Genomic DNA, 14,183 nt, shown 5'->3' with positions numbered 1-14,183 from the left:
ATAACAAGAGCGAAAAGGCATCTGAACCTATTAATCAGTCAGGTCTATTAACAGTAGAATGTAAGGAAGGTAAAATCCAGACGCCCTACCATAATTACACCTTTGTATCAGGCCAATGGTATTTATATGGATTTTGGAGAGAGGGTTTTGCTGATGGTAAAGTTCAACACTATACACCAGTAGAAAATGTGTCTGCTATTCAATATGAATTACATACATTATGCTTGAAAGAATACACCCACTTTAGAGACACTGATTCAGTGCCCGTTAAATCCATCCGATGGGTTTCAAAGGACCCACATTTACATCCATATAGGAAAACAATTAGTAATCTCACTGAAGTTGTGTGTACTAGAGATGGTGTCTTGTACCCTGAAGACACCACAGGGGGAGAATATGATGGCTGGTATATTCTTAAAGCCACCTTTATAGGATCTTATGTTCAGGAAAAGTTACGTGTTAGAACATATTTCGATAGACCCATACCCATTATAGGTACTATGAAAGCATATTGTATGTTAAGAGATTCCAGACTGTTAATTATAAGGGAATCCAAATACGCCCAAGGACACATCCCCACAGATTACTTACAAACCAGTGTCATGATGCTGAAATTAAACTGCAGCAGCACAGGCCAAGTAATATGGAACGATCATGTTGGATCAGTAGACATGGAAGGTTTGTACAGAGCAGTCATTTTGAAAATCAGAACCGATGCCAAAAGCCCTAAATACACTCAGATAGAGGGATCACCATCCATACGATCTTTTATGATATCCATAATGAGAGATAGGTGTACAACAGAAGTTACTGGGTACTATTTTATCACCTATGCTCATTGGGAACTAGACAAACAAATGGTAATGTCTGACGTGAATCCATGGAGATGGGATATAGTTTGCAATGGTATAGACACCCCCATAATTGATGTATGGATGGATGGTACCCCTATGACTGAGGAGTACAGAAATAGATATGTGTCCTTTGATTGGAAGGACCCCAGTGGTAGAGATATCAATTTTGATATCAAAATAGATGGGCCTTTCAAATGGCCATTCTGTGAAGCAGTAGATGAAGGGTATTGGACGTTTTCACAGTGGGTTTACCTCTCCAAAATAAAATCTATAAAATTCCTTTCCTTACAACCAGGGGATAGTGATCAGTGGTACCTGTTTGAAGGGAGAGGACAGATATGTGTGACTATAGTCAGAATCCCTTATGAGACAGAAAATCTACAACTAGTGAAACCACACTTAGATGCCTGTAGAATCCCTGCCCAAAAAATAGCAGATATATTTGCTCCCCAACTCTCTTCTCCATGGAAAATAATAACGGATGTTAAGTTTGTATTGTATACCTGGAGGATTTCAGTAGAGGATTTCAGAGTAGATCACTGGGACCAAAGATGTGAAAGGTTTGTGAGAAACCAAATAGACATGCTAAAGGGTTGGGTAGAATCTGGACAAGAAGCAAGAAGAGATGGCTTGAAACTTAGGAAAAGTAGGAACAAAAGAGATATCATTGCCACATTCTTGGAAGGAGGGGCATTAGGATTAGGGACTCTAAATACCATGGACTTAGAAGTTCTGAGGAGTAAACTTGGGAGTCTGGCACAACATACAGGAGAATTAATAAAGACCCAATTAGATGTAGATCACATCCTTCAAAACTTACAGCATTCTCACATAGATGCCACAACTTCTCTATCTTTAGCCCTTCGAGAAAAGTTTAGGGGTTTGGTAGTGGGTTTAATTGCAGAACAAGATGGAACACACTTAGCTCTGGCATGTACACAGGTTCAGAGTGAACTCTCAGATAAACTGAAACACATAATATATTCCCTCCATAATGGTCACTATCCATTCAACCTTAGACAGTGGATAAAACCATTTGTCCCTTCATTTGCATTGAATCACACAAATTGGTGGCTCACTCAGTGGCATGGTTGTCAGAACCTGACATGTATTGCCTCTTCCCTAGCTCCTGTTTCAGGTAAGGAAAAGCAAGGGTACACTGCAGTGAATTTGGGCATTCTCATTTCTGGAGAGACAATTCTCCATCCACGTCTACAATCTGACATTTTAACATATGAAGGATTGAATCCGTATCTTTTTGATACAGATGGTTGTTGGAGACGAGAGGATGCCATATTGTGTCAAGGAGATCATGAAAGGGTTCTCAGACGTCAGTGCTGGGACTCTGAAGGATCGTGCTTAATGGATGCTAGTCCAAAACCATCATCTAACTTAAAATACCTGGGACAAGGATACTGGTGCTGGTATCAACTGCAAAATGACTCATATACTGTATATGCTACTAACTGCACGCAAAGAGGAACTCTCCTCCGAGGAGTGTATTGTACCCTTAATCCCATTCTAGGTATCGATGTAGCAGATGAGAGAGGAAGAACGCCAGTGACCCCAGAGAAGCGACTAGACATGCGCCCAGACACCCCAGTGAGGCTTCAACAGATTCCACTCGGTTTTGGTACAGAACTCAAGAACTGGCTTCTCGACTTCGGGAAAGAGGATGACATCCTGAAGGAACTAAAGAAGAATGAGAACCAAGCGACTATCAAACTGGACCATGATGCCACCAAAATAACAAATATTATACTTGCATTAGAAGAAGACTCTAAAGTATCTTGGTGGGAAAGTATCTTTGGATACAGTCCAAAGGCAACATCATTCTTCAACCATCTTATACACCCCATAATAGTTCTCATCTTTTTAGTATTGATTATGTACATTGGGTTAATAATTGTCTACCGGAAGATAAAAAGACTGAATGCACAACTACAAGACACAGTAAAACTATACAAGGAAGATCTTTTAAAGACTAAAAGTCAACAAATGAGGAACTATTAAGGGTGAGGGGGGTAGTGGACCACCAAGATACCAACATAATTTCCTGGACTATTTTTTTTTATTACTTTTTTTTCTCTTCGGGGGGGGTTTTCCTGCTGTGAACAACAAGGAATACACAAAGGTTTTTTTATCTCCCCATAACTTTTGAAATTTTAAAGAATTGTTTGAAATTTTGACTGGAAGGACTTTGCGTGCGGGCTGGAAGGACTTTGAGATATATATATATATACACACATTTTTAAGAATATGTTGATTGAAAGATTGTATTCTGTTTATTGTAATGATGTTGACTCCTAAATGGTTGTTTTTGTTTAATATGTACAACTACAGAAGTGAATGGGAAGGTAGGGGGAAGTAATGTGAAGTATATTCCCAATTTGTAGTGTCGGATTTCCGACAACAGGGGGACTGTGAAAGAGCTCCAATATTAACTTATCTCAGTGCCATCATGCAAGGGACAGAAGACTTAGATTTTAAATAGCTCAAAGCTTAAACAAAGGAACAGACATGGTTGTAATAGGAGCTAAAACAGGATATACCACCTAATAGAGTCTCTTGTTACAGACAATGTGGATGTGTGGGGGTTTGAAATGGTGCATGAAGGGAGGAGGTATATAAATTGAAGCAGCCAAAAACAACACTCTCTCTCTCTGCCATTCCCATCCAAGACACAGACACACACCTGGCTCACTGGACCTCTGACTATACAACATACTCTGTCCTCTATAATAACTTGTCATCTATAATAACTCTATTGCCTAAACTTTCCTTTCCTGCCTATCTATAAGAGCTAACACTCACACTAGATAAGACAATGGGGTAGATGTATGAAGCCCAGAAATGGTATCAACGCATGTTATGTGCGCTGATACCGCTTCTCCCCGATGTATGATCGGGGTCTGGGCTGTAAATGACAGGGGCGCTATGCGCCCCTGTCATTATCGCCGCTGCTATCTACAAGATAGCAGCGCTGATAGCCTGGGCTATGTACGAATGGTCAAATCGTCTGACCGTTCGGCTGGCTGTAGCTGTCGTTATTGACAGCTACAGCCTGGCGTTAGCCTATCCCCACAGCAGGGACAGCGCTGTCCCTGCTGCGGTGGCTACCGGCTCCAGGCTCCATGCGGGGATCTCACGATACTTGCGAGATCCCGCGCATGCTCAGTGGAGCCGGCCGGGACAGAGACACAGCGCATCAGCACTAGGCTGATGCGCTGCTGTCTCTAGCGGGTAGCGCCGGAGGGGGGAGTTAACGCTCCCCCTCTCCGGTCGATGAGATGTTTATACATCTCATCGGTAGGGCTTCCTGCTTCGCCTCGGTAAAGAGGTGAAGCGGGAAGCGTTATAGCGGCACGTTAAGTGCCGCTATAATACATCTACCCCAATGAATCTTAAATCCTCTCTCTCTCTCTTTGTCTCAGCTACAGCTCACAGGCTATCAGGCCTTGCCATGAGGTTTCACCCCACATACATAGCAACACAAAGACACAAGGATGACCTCATGGCTACCATGCCATGAGGCTCTAACACATAGCACACTCTCTCTCTATACTCACACATGTATTCTTATAACACCCCTACACACACACATGTACACTTCTCACATACTTCCAGCCATGTGCTTTCTTATAACACTTCTCACGCTACTGCCAGCCATGTATTTTCTTATAACACATTTTTATACACATGTACACAGAGGATAGCAAAATATATATAAAATAAGTATACAGTTTCCTTACATACACACATACATATAAACATATATACATATATTTGCATGAACAAGGTTATATACTAGTGAAAGTTTAAATCGAATCTGCATTGAAGTTTATTTAGCAACTGCATAGGGTTAATTCATTATAGGGGTGTGCACCGGCCACTTTTCGTGTTTTGTGTTTTGGTTTTGGATCTGGATCTTTCTTCGTGTTTTGGATCTGGATTGGTTTTGCCAAAACCACCCTTCCGTGTTTTGGGTTCTGGGTTTTGTGTTTTGGATCTGTATTTTTTTGAAAAAAAGCATAAAAACAGCTAAAATCACAGAATTTGTAGGTTTTTCTGCTCCTATGCTATTATTAACCTCAATAACCTTAATTTCCACTCATTTCCAGTCTATTCTGAATACCTCACACCTCACAATAGTGTTTTTATGTCCAAAAGGTTGCACCGAGGTAGCTGGATGACTATGCTAAGCGACACGAGTGGGCGGCACAAACACGTGACCCATCTAGGCGTGAAACTGCAGTGGCAGACAGGATGGCATTGAAAAACTAGGCCCCAAACTGTACATAATGCAAAGAAAAAAAAGAGGTGCAAGATGGAATTGTCCTTGGGCCCTCCCACCCACCCTTATGTTGTATAAACAGGACATGCACACTTTAACAAACCAATCATTTCAGCGCCAGGGTCTGCCACACAACTGTGGCTGAAATGATTGGTTCGTTTGGGCCCCCACAAAACAAGCTGGCAATTAATCTGTCCCTGCACAAACTGGCTCTACGGAGGCAAGAAGTCGTCCTCATCCTCCTCATCCACAGATTCCTCACCCTCTTCAGTGTTATGTACATCCTCATCCTCACAGAGTACAGGTCCCTCTGTACGTTCTGGAGGCTGGTCTCCCTGGAAGAGTTGATCATTCATTTTATGAACATCATCTTCTCCACATTTTGTGGAAGCAACCTCCTACGCCTTTCGCTAACAAGGTTCCCGGCTGCACTAAACACTCTTTCGGAGTACACACTGGAGGGGGGGCAACTCAGGTAAAATAGAGCCAGTTTGTACAGGGACCTCCAAATTGCTTCTTTTTCCTGCCAGTACAGGAACGGACTGTCTGACATGCCTACTTGGATGCTGTCACCAATGTAATCTTTTAACAGACAGACGCACGCTTGTCGCTGCTGCTTTGAGGATTCAAGTGCGGCTACAGCCCACACAATTCACAAAGACAGAAAAAAAAAAAGAATATTTTTATTGTTTGTGGAGCACACTTTGAGGGTTACACCACCCTCTAACAGACAGACGCACGCTTGTCGCTGCTGCTTTGAGGATGCAAGTGCGGCTACAGCCCACACAATTCACAAAGACAGAAAAAAGAAGAAGAATATTTTTATTCTTTGTGTAGCACACTTTGAGGGTGTCACCACCCTTTAACAGACAGACGCACGCTTGTCGCTGCTGCTTTAAGGATGCAGGTGCGGCTACAGCCCACACATTTCACAAAGACCGAAAAAAAAAGAACAATATTTTAATTGTTTGTGTAGCACACTTTGAGGGTGTCACCACCCTTTAACAGACAGACGCACGCTTGTCGCTGCTGCTTTAAGGATGCAGGTGCGGCTACAGCCCACACAATTCACAAAGACAGAAAAAAGAAGAATATTTTTATTGTTTGTGTAGCACACTTTGAGGGTGTCACCACCCTTTAACATACAGACGCACGCTTGTCGCTGCTGCTTTGAGGATGCAAGTGCGGCTACATCGCACACAAGTCACAAACACATAAAAAAAATAGTTTTTTATTTTTTGGAGCACTTTGAGAGTTACACCACCCTTTAACAGACAGACGCACGCTTGTCGCTGCTGCTTTAAGGATGCAGGTGCGACTACAGCCCACACATTTCACAAAGACCGAAAAAAAGAACAATATTTTAATTGTTTGTGTAGAACACTTTGAGGGTGTCACCACCCTTTAACAGACAGACGCACGCTTGTCGCTGCTGCTTTAAGGATGCAGGTGCGGCTACAGCCCACACAATTCACATAGACAGATAAAAGAAGAAGAATATTTTTATTGTTTGTGTAGCACACTTTGAGGGTGTCACCACCCTTTAACAGACAGACGCACGCTTGTCGCTGCTGCTTTAAGGATGCAGGTGCGGCTACAGCCCACACATTTCACAAAGACCGAAAAAAAAAGAACAATATTTTAATTGTTTGTGTAGCACACTTTGAGGGTGTCACCACCCTTTAACAGACAGACGCACGCTTGTCGCAGCTGCTTTAAGGATGCAGGTGCGGCTACAGCCCACACAATTCACAAAGACAGAAAAAAGAACAATATTTTAATTGTTTGTGTAGCACACTTTGAGGGTGTCACCACCCTTTAACAGACAGACGCACGCTTGTCGCTGCTGCTTTAAGGATGCAGGTGCGGCTACAGCCCACACAATTCACAAAGACAGAAAAAAGAAGAATATTTTTATTGTTTGTGTAGCACACTTTGAGGGTGTCACCACCCTTTAACAGACAGACGCACGCTTGTCGCTGCTGCTTTGAGGATGCAAGTGCGGCTACATCGCACACAAGTCACAAACACATTAAAAAAATAGTTTTTTATTTTTTGGAGCACTTCGTGAGTTACACCACCCTTTAACAGACAGACGCACGCTTGTCACTGCTGCTTTAAGGATGCAGGTGCGGCTACAGCCCACACAATTCACAAAGACAGAAAAAAGAAGAAGAATATTTTTATTGTTTGTGTAGCACACTTTGAGGGTGTCACCACCCTTTAACAGACAGACGCACGCTTGTCGCTGCTGCTTTGAGGATGCAAGTGTGGCTACATCGCACACAAGTCACAAACACATTAAAAAAATTTTTTTGATTTTTTGGAGCACTTTGAGAGTTACAACACCCTTTAACAGACAGACGCACGCTTGTCGCTGCTGCTTTGAGGATGCAAGTGCGGCTACAGCCCACACAATTCACAAAGACAGAAAAAAAAAGAACAATATTTTAATTGTTTGTGTAGCACACTTTGAGGGTGTCACCACCCTTTAACAGACAGACGCACGCTTGTCGCTGCTGCTTTAAGGATGCAGGTGCGGCTACAGCCCACACATTTCACAAAGACAGAAAAAAAAAGAACAATATTTTAATTGTTTGTGTAGCACACTTTGAGGGTGTCACCACCCTTTAACAGACAGACGCACGCTTGTCGCTGCTGCTTTGAGGATGCAGGTGGAATCTAGATGGGATTTGGAACCGAGGACACACTACCTCCATCAATTGTCTAAATCCCACTGCACTAATGTCGGATACCGGACGCACGTCTAACACCAACATAGCAGTCAAGGCCTCAGTTATACGTTTTGCTTCAGGATGACTGCTGTCGTACTTCATCCTCATCGCTAGGGACTGTTGGAGGGTCAATTGTTTAGTAAAAGTAGTGATGTTCCTACTTCCTCTCTGGGATGATGAACAACTCCCAGCAGCAGCAACAGCACTAGTAGGAAGTGGTTCTTGATCTTTCCCTATTTTATTTTTATCAGAGAAAGTTTGGTCCTCCATTTATGTTATATTGATATATATACGTGCGGCTAAAGCGCACACAAACACAGAAAATATTTTTTTATTTTTGCTGGAGAGTAGTGCACTTTGTGGGTTACACCACCCTTTAAGAAATGAGCCAGCCGGCTCTTTACTTATGGGACACAGGCGCACGCTTGGCGCTGCTCCTTTGTTGATGCACGTGCAGCCACAGTGCACACAAGTCACAAACACAGAAAATATATATTTTTTTGGTTTGGAGTGTACTTTGGGGGTTACAGAACCCTTTAACGGTCAAGCCAGCCGGCCCTTTACTTATGACACAGGCGCACGCTTGGCACTACTTTGTTGATGCACGTGCGGCTACTGCGTACACAATTCACAAACACAGAAAATAATTTTTTTTTTGGTTTGGACTGGAGTGTACTTTCGGGGGTTACAGCACCCTTTAACGGTCAAGCCAGCTGGCCCTTTACTTATGACACAGGCGCACACTTGGCACTACTTTGTTGATGCACGTGCGGCTACTGCGCACACAATTCACAAACACAGAAAATAATTTTTTTTTGGTTTGGACTGGAGTGTACTTTCGGGGGTTACAGCACCCTTTAACGGTCAAGCCAGCCGGCCCTTTACTTATGACACAGGCGCACGCTTGGCACTACTTTGTTGATGCACGTGCGGCTACTGCGCACACAATTCACAAACAGAAAATAATTTTTTTTTTGGTTTGGACTGGAGTGTACTTTCGGGGGTTACAGCACCCTTAACGGTCAAGCCAGCCGGCCCTTTACTTATGACACAGGCGCACGCTTGGCACTACTTTGTTGATGCATGTGCGGCTACTGCGCACACAATTCACAAACACAGAAAATAATTTTTTTTTGGTTTGGACTGGAGTGTACTTTCGGGGGTTACAGCACCCTTTAACGGTCAAGCCAGCCGGCCCTTTACTTATGACACAGGCGCACGCTTGGCACTACTTTGTTGATGCACGTGCGGCTACTGCACACACAATTCACAAACACAGAAAATATATTATTTTTTTAGCACTTGGGGGGAGCACCCCTGATGGACAGAGCACCCCCTGGACAACACTACAGCACCTCTTTAGGACTGGGACACTGCACAGGACTTTGGAGTGGACACAGCCCCTATGGAGAACTGACTGCACAACACAGTCCAGCCAGCCCCTATGGACTTTGAAGTAGTGGACACAGCCCCTATTAACAACAGCAGCACAGCACAACACAGCCAGCCCCTATGGACTTTGAAGTAGTGGACAACAGCAGCACTACACTACACTACACTACACAGCCCTAACTCCCACCCTCCCTCTTCACTGTCCACAGCCGAGTGAGAAAATGGCGCCGACGTGGGTACCTTTTATAGGATCCAAAACCCGCGAGACTCGGAAGGCGGGATGATGACGTTTTGCCTCGATTTCAGATCCGAGTCAGGCGGGAAAAGTCGAGCCTGATTCGGATCGGACTCGGATCAGGGGGGCTCGGGGGGGTTCGGATTTCAGAAATCCGAACCCGCTCACCCCTAATTCATTATTGGGATTAAAGTTAGAAAATCACTTCTGAGGTTATGTACTGTACTGCATACTATAGTATCCTTTGTATTATTCATATGTAAACCATCTATTATCTTGCAATTCTCATTTCTGGAATAAAATACTTTTTATATCATGTATATGGTGTATAGATAACCGAGTATGATTTCAAGGTTTAATTAATATTCAATGATACATTATGGGTAAGATATGCAGGGGACTTGATAGATTTGTCAAGGGATATTTGGGTGGCTTTGGCCCGGTAATAGCTTGCATGTTTAGCTCACATGGAGCTTTGGTTGTTATACATAACATAACAATGGCAACTCTCTGTCTGGGTGTTTTATAGTAAAGGACAGAAAAAGTAAAAAGACTGTATGGAAGATTAATAAAGTAATCTAGGGGGTCACAGATGTAGCAATATCAGACAGAGAAAATAGATTAAAGAGGAGAATATTGTGTCATATTCCAATAATTAATTATAACCATCACTATGGATGAAGAGGAGATTTTGTGTAACTATGATACCCTCAGAGAGGAGTGGAGGTGGCGCGGATACAGGAAAAACACACTCTAACAGTCAGGGTATGATGTGAGTGAGGGGTATTTGTGTGTCAGTTATGTTGACAGGGAATGATGTGAGTGAGGGCTATTTGTGTGTCTGTTATGTGGTGAGGATATGATGTGAGTGAGGGATATTTGTGTGTCAGTTATGTGGTCAGGGCATGATATGAGTGAGGGGTATTTGTGTTTCAGTTATGTGATGAGGGAATGATGTGAGTGAGGGTTATTTGTGTGTCTTTTATGTGATCAGGGCATGATGTGAGTTCAGGGGTATTTGTGTGTCAGTTATGTGGTCAAGGAATGATGTGAGTGAGGGGTATTTGTGTGTATGCTATGTGGTGAGGATATGATGTGAGTGAGGGGTAATTGTCAGTTATGTGGTCAGGGCATGATGTGAGTGAGGGGTATTTGCGTGTCTTTATGTGGTGAGGATATGATGTGAGTGAGGGGTATTTGTCAGTTATGTGGTCAGGGCATGATGTGAGTGAGGGGTATTTGCGTATCTTTTATGTGGTGAGGATATGATGTGAGTGAGGGGTATTTGTGTGTCAGTTATGTGGTCAGGGAATGATGTGAGTGAGGGGTATTTGTGTGTCTGTTATGTGGTTAGGGAATGATGTGAGTGAGGGGTATTTGTGTGTCTGTTATGTGGTGAGGACATGCTGTGAATGGAGGGGTATTTGTGTGTCTGTTATGTGGTCAGGGAATGATGTGTGTGAGGGGTATTTGTGTGTCTGTTAAGTGATCAGGGCATGATGTGAGTGAGGGGTATTTTTGTGTCTGTTATGTGGTCAGGGAATGATGTGAGTCAGGGGTATTTGTGTGTCTGTTATGTGATCAGGGCATGATGTGAGTGAGGAGTATTTGTGTGTCTGTTATGTGGTCAGGGAAAGATGTGAGGGGTATTTGTGTGTCAGTTATGTGGTCAGGGAATGATGTGAGTGATGGGTATTTGTGTGTCTATGTGATCAGGGAATGATGTGATTGAGGGGTATTTGTGTGTCAGTTATGTAATCAGGGCACGATGTGAGTGAGGGCTATTTGTGTGTCAGTTATGTTATCAGGGAATGATGTGAGTGAGGGGTTTTTGTGTGTCTGTTATGTGGTCAGGGAATGATGTGAGTGAGGGGTATTTGTGTGTATGTTATGTGGTGAGGATATGATGTGAGTGAGGAGTATTTGTCAGTTATGTGGTCAGGGCATGATGTGAGTGAGGGATATTTGCGTGTCTTTTATGTGGTGAGGATATGATGTGAGTGAGGGGTATTTGTCAGTTATGTGGTCAGGGCATGATGTGAGTGAGGGGTATTTGCGTATCTTTTATGTGGTAAGGATATGATGTGAGTGAGGGGCATTTGTGTGTCAGTTATGTGGTCAGGGAATGATGTGAGTGAGGGGTATTTGTGTGTCTGTTATGTGGTTAGGGAATGATGTGAGTGAGGGGTATTTGTGTGTCTGTTATGTGGTGAGGACATGCTGTGAATGGAGGGGTATTTGTGCATCTGTTATGTGGTCATGGAATGATGTGTGTGAGGGGTATTTGAGTGTCTGTTATGTGATCAGGGCATGATGTGAGTGAGGGGTATTTGTGTGTATGTTATGTGGTGAGGATATGATGTGAGTGAGGAGTATTTGTCAGTTATGTGGTCAGGGCATGATGTGAGTGAGGGATATTTGCGTGTCTTTTATGTGGTGAGGATATGATGTGAGTGAGGGGTATTTGTCAGTTATGTGGTCAGGGCATGATGTGAGTGAGGGGTATTTGCGTATCTTTTATGTGGTGAGGATATGATGTGAGTGAGGGGCATTTGTGTGTCAGTTATGTGGTCAGGGAATGATGTGAGTGAGGGGTATTTGTCAGTTATGTGGTCAGGGCATGATGTGAGTGAGGGGTATTTGCGTATCTTTTATGTGGTGAGGATATGATGTGAGTGAGGGGCATTTGTGTGTCAGTTATGTGGTCAGGGAATGATGTGAGTGAGGGGTATTTGTGTGTCTGTTATGTGGTTTGGGAATGATGTGAGTGAGGGGTATTTGTGTGTCTGTTATGTGGTGAGGACATGCTGTGAATGGAGGGGTATTTGTGCATCTGTTATGTGGTCAGGGAATGATGTGTGTGAGGGGTATTTGTGTGTCTGTTATGTGATCAGGGCATGATGTGAGTGAGGGGTATTTGTGTGTCTGTTATGTGGTCAGGGAATGATGTGAGTCAGGGGTATTTGTGTGTCTGTTATGTGATCAGGGCATGATGTGAGAGAGGGGTATTTTTGTGTCTGTTATGTGGTCAGGGAATGATGTGAGTGAGGGGTATTTGTGTGTCTGTTATGTGGTCAGGGAATGATGTGAGGGGTATTTGTGTGTCAGTTATGTGGTCAGGGAATGATGTGAGTGAGGGGTATTTGTGTGTCTATGTGATCAGGGAATGATGTGATTGAGGGGTATTTGTGTGTCAGTTATGTGATCAGGGCACAATGTGAGTGAGGGGTATTTCTGTGTCAGTTATGTGATCAGGGAATGATGTGAGTGAGGGGTTTTTGTGTGTCTGTTATGTGGTCAGGGAATGATGTGAGTGAGGGGTATTTGCCTGTCTATGTGATCAGGGAATGATGTGAGTGAGGGGTATTTGTGTGTCTGTTATGTGGTCAGGGAATGATGTGAGTGAGGGGTATTTGTGTGTCTGTTATGTGGTCAGGGAATGATGTGAGTGAGGGGTATTTCTGTGTCTGTTATGTGGTGAGGACCAGCTGTGAATGGAGAGGTATTTGTGAGTGAGGGGTATTTCTGTGTCTGTTATGTGGTGAGGACCAGCTGTGAATGGAGAGGTATTTGTGTGTCTGTTATGTGGTCAGGGAATGATGTGAGTGAGGGGTATTTGTGTGTCTGTTATGTGATCAGGGCATGATGTGAGTGAGGGATATTTTTGTGTCTGTTATGTGGTCAGGGAATGATGTGAGTGAGGGGTATTTGCGTGTCAGTTATGTGGTCCGGGCATGATGTGAGTGAGGGGTATTTGTGTTTCAGTTTGTGGTCAGGGAATGATGTGAGTGAGAGCTATTTGCGTGTCTGTTATGTGGTGAGTATATGATGTGAGTGAGGGCTATTTGTGTCAGTTATTTGGGCAGGGAATGATGTGAGTGAGGGGTATTTGTGTGTATGTTATGTGGTGAGAATATGATGTGAGTGAGGGGTATTTGTCAGTTATGTGGTCAGGGCATGATGTGAGTGAGGGGTATTTGCGTGTCTTTTATGTGGTGAGGATATGATGTGAGTGAGGGGAATTTGTGTGTCAGTTATGTGGTCAGGGAATGATGTGAGTGAGGGGTATTTGTGTGTCTGTTATGTGGTTAGGGAATGATGTGAGTGAGGGGTATTTGTGTGTCTGTTATGTGGTCAGGACATGCTGTGAATGGAGGGGTATTTGTGTGTCTGTTATGTGATCAGGGCATGATGTGAGTGAGGGGTATTTTTGTGTCTGTTATGTGATCAGGGAATGATGTGAGTCAGGGGTATTTGTGTGTCTGTTATGTGATCAGGGCATGATGTGAGAGAGGGGTATTTTTGTGTCTGGTATGTGGTCAGGGAATGATGTGAGTGAGGGGTATTTGTGTGTCTGTTATGTGGTCAGGGAATGATGTGAGGGGTATTTGTGAGTCAGTTATGTGGTCAGGGAATGATGCGAGTGAGGGGTATTTGTGTGTCTATGTGATCAGGGAATGATGTGATTGAGGGGTATTTGTGTGTCAGTTATTTGATCAGGGCATGATATGAGTGAGGGGTATTTGTGTGTCAGTTATGTGATCAGGGAATGATGTGAGTGAGGGGTTTTTGTGTGTCTGTTATGTGGTCAGGGAATGATGTGAGTGAGGGGTATTTGTGTGTCTGTTATGTGACCAGGGAATGATGTGAGTGAGGGGTATTTGTGTTTCTGT

The sequence above is a fragment of the Taudactylus pleione genome, unplaced genomic scaffold, assembly GCF_031769625.1.
Source record: "Taudactylus pleione unplaced genomic scaffold, aTauple2 ptg000707l, whole genome shotgun sequence".
NCBI classification, from domain to species: domain Eukaryota; kingdom Metazoa; phylum Chordata; class Amphibia; order Anura; family Myobatrachidae; genus Taudactylus; species Taudactylus pleione.
Note: the sequence above shows the minus strand (reverse complement) of the source record.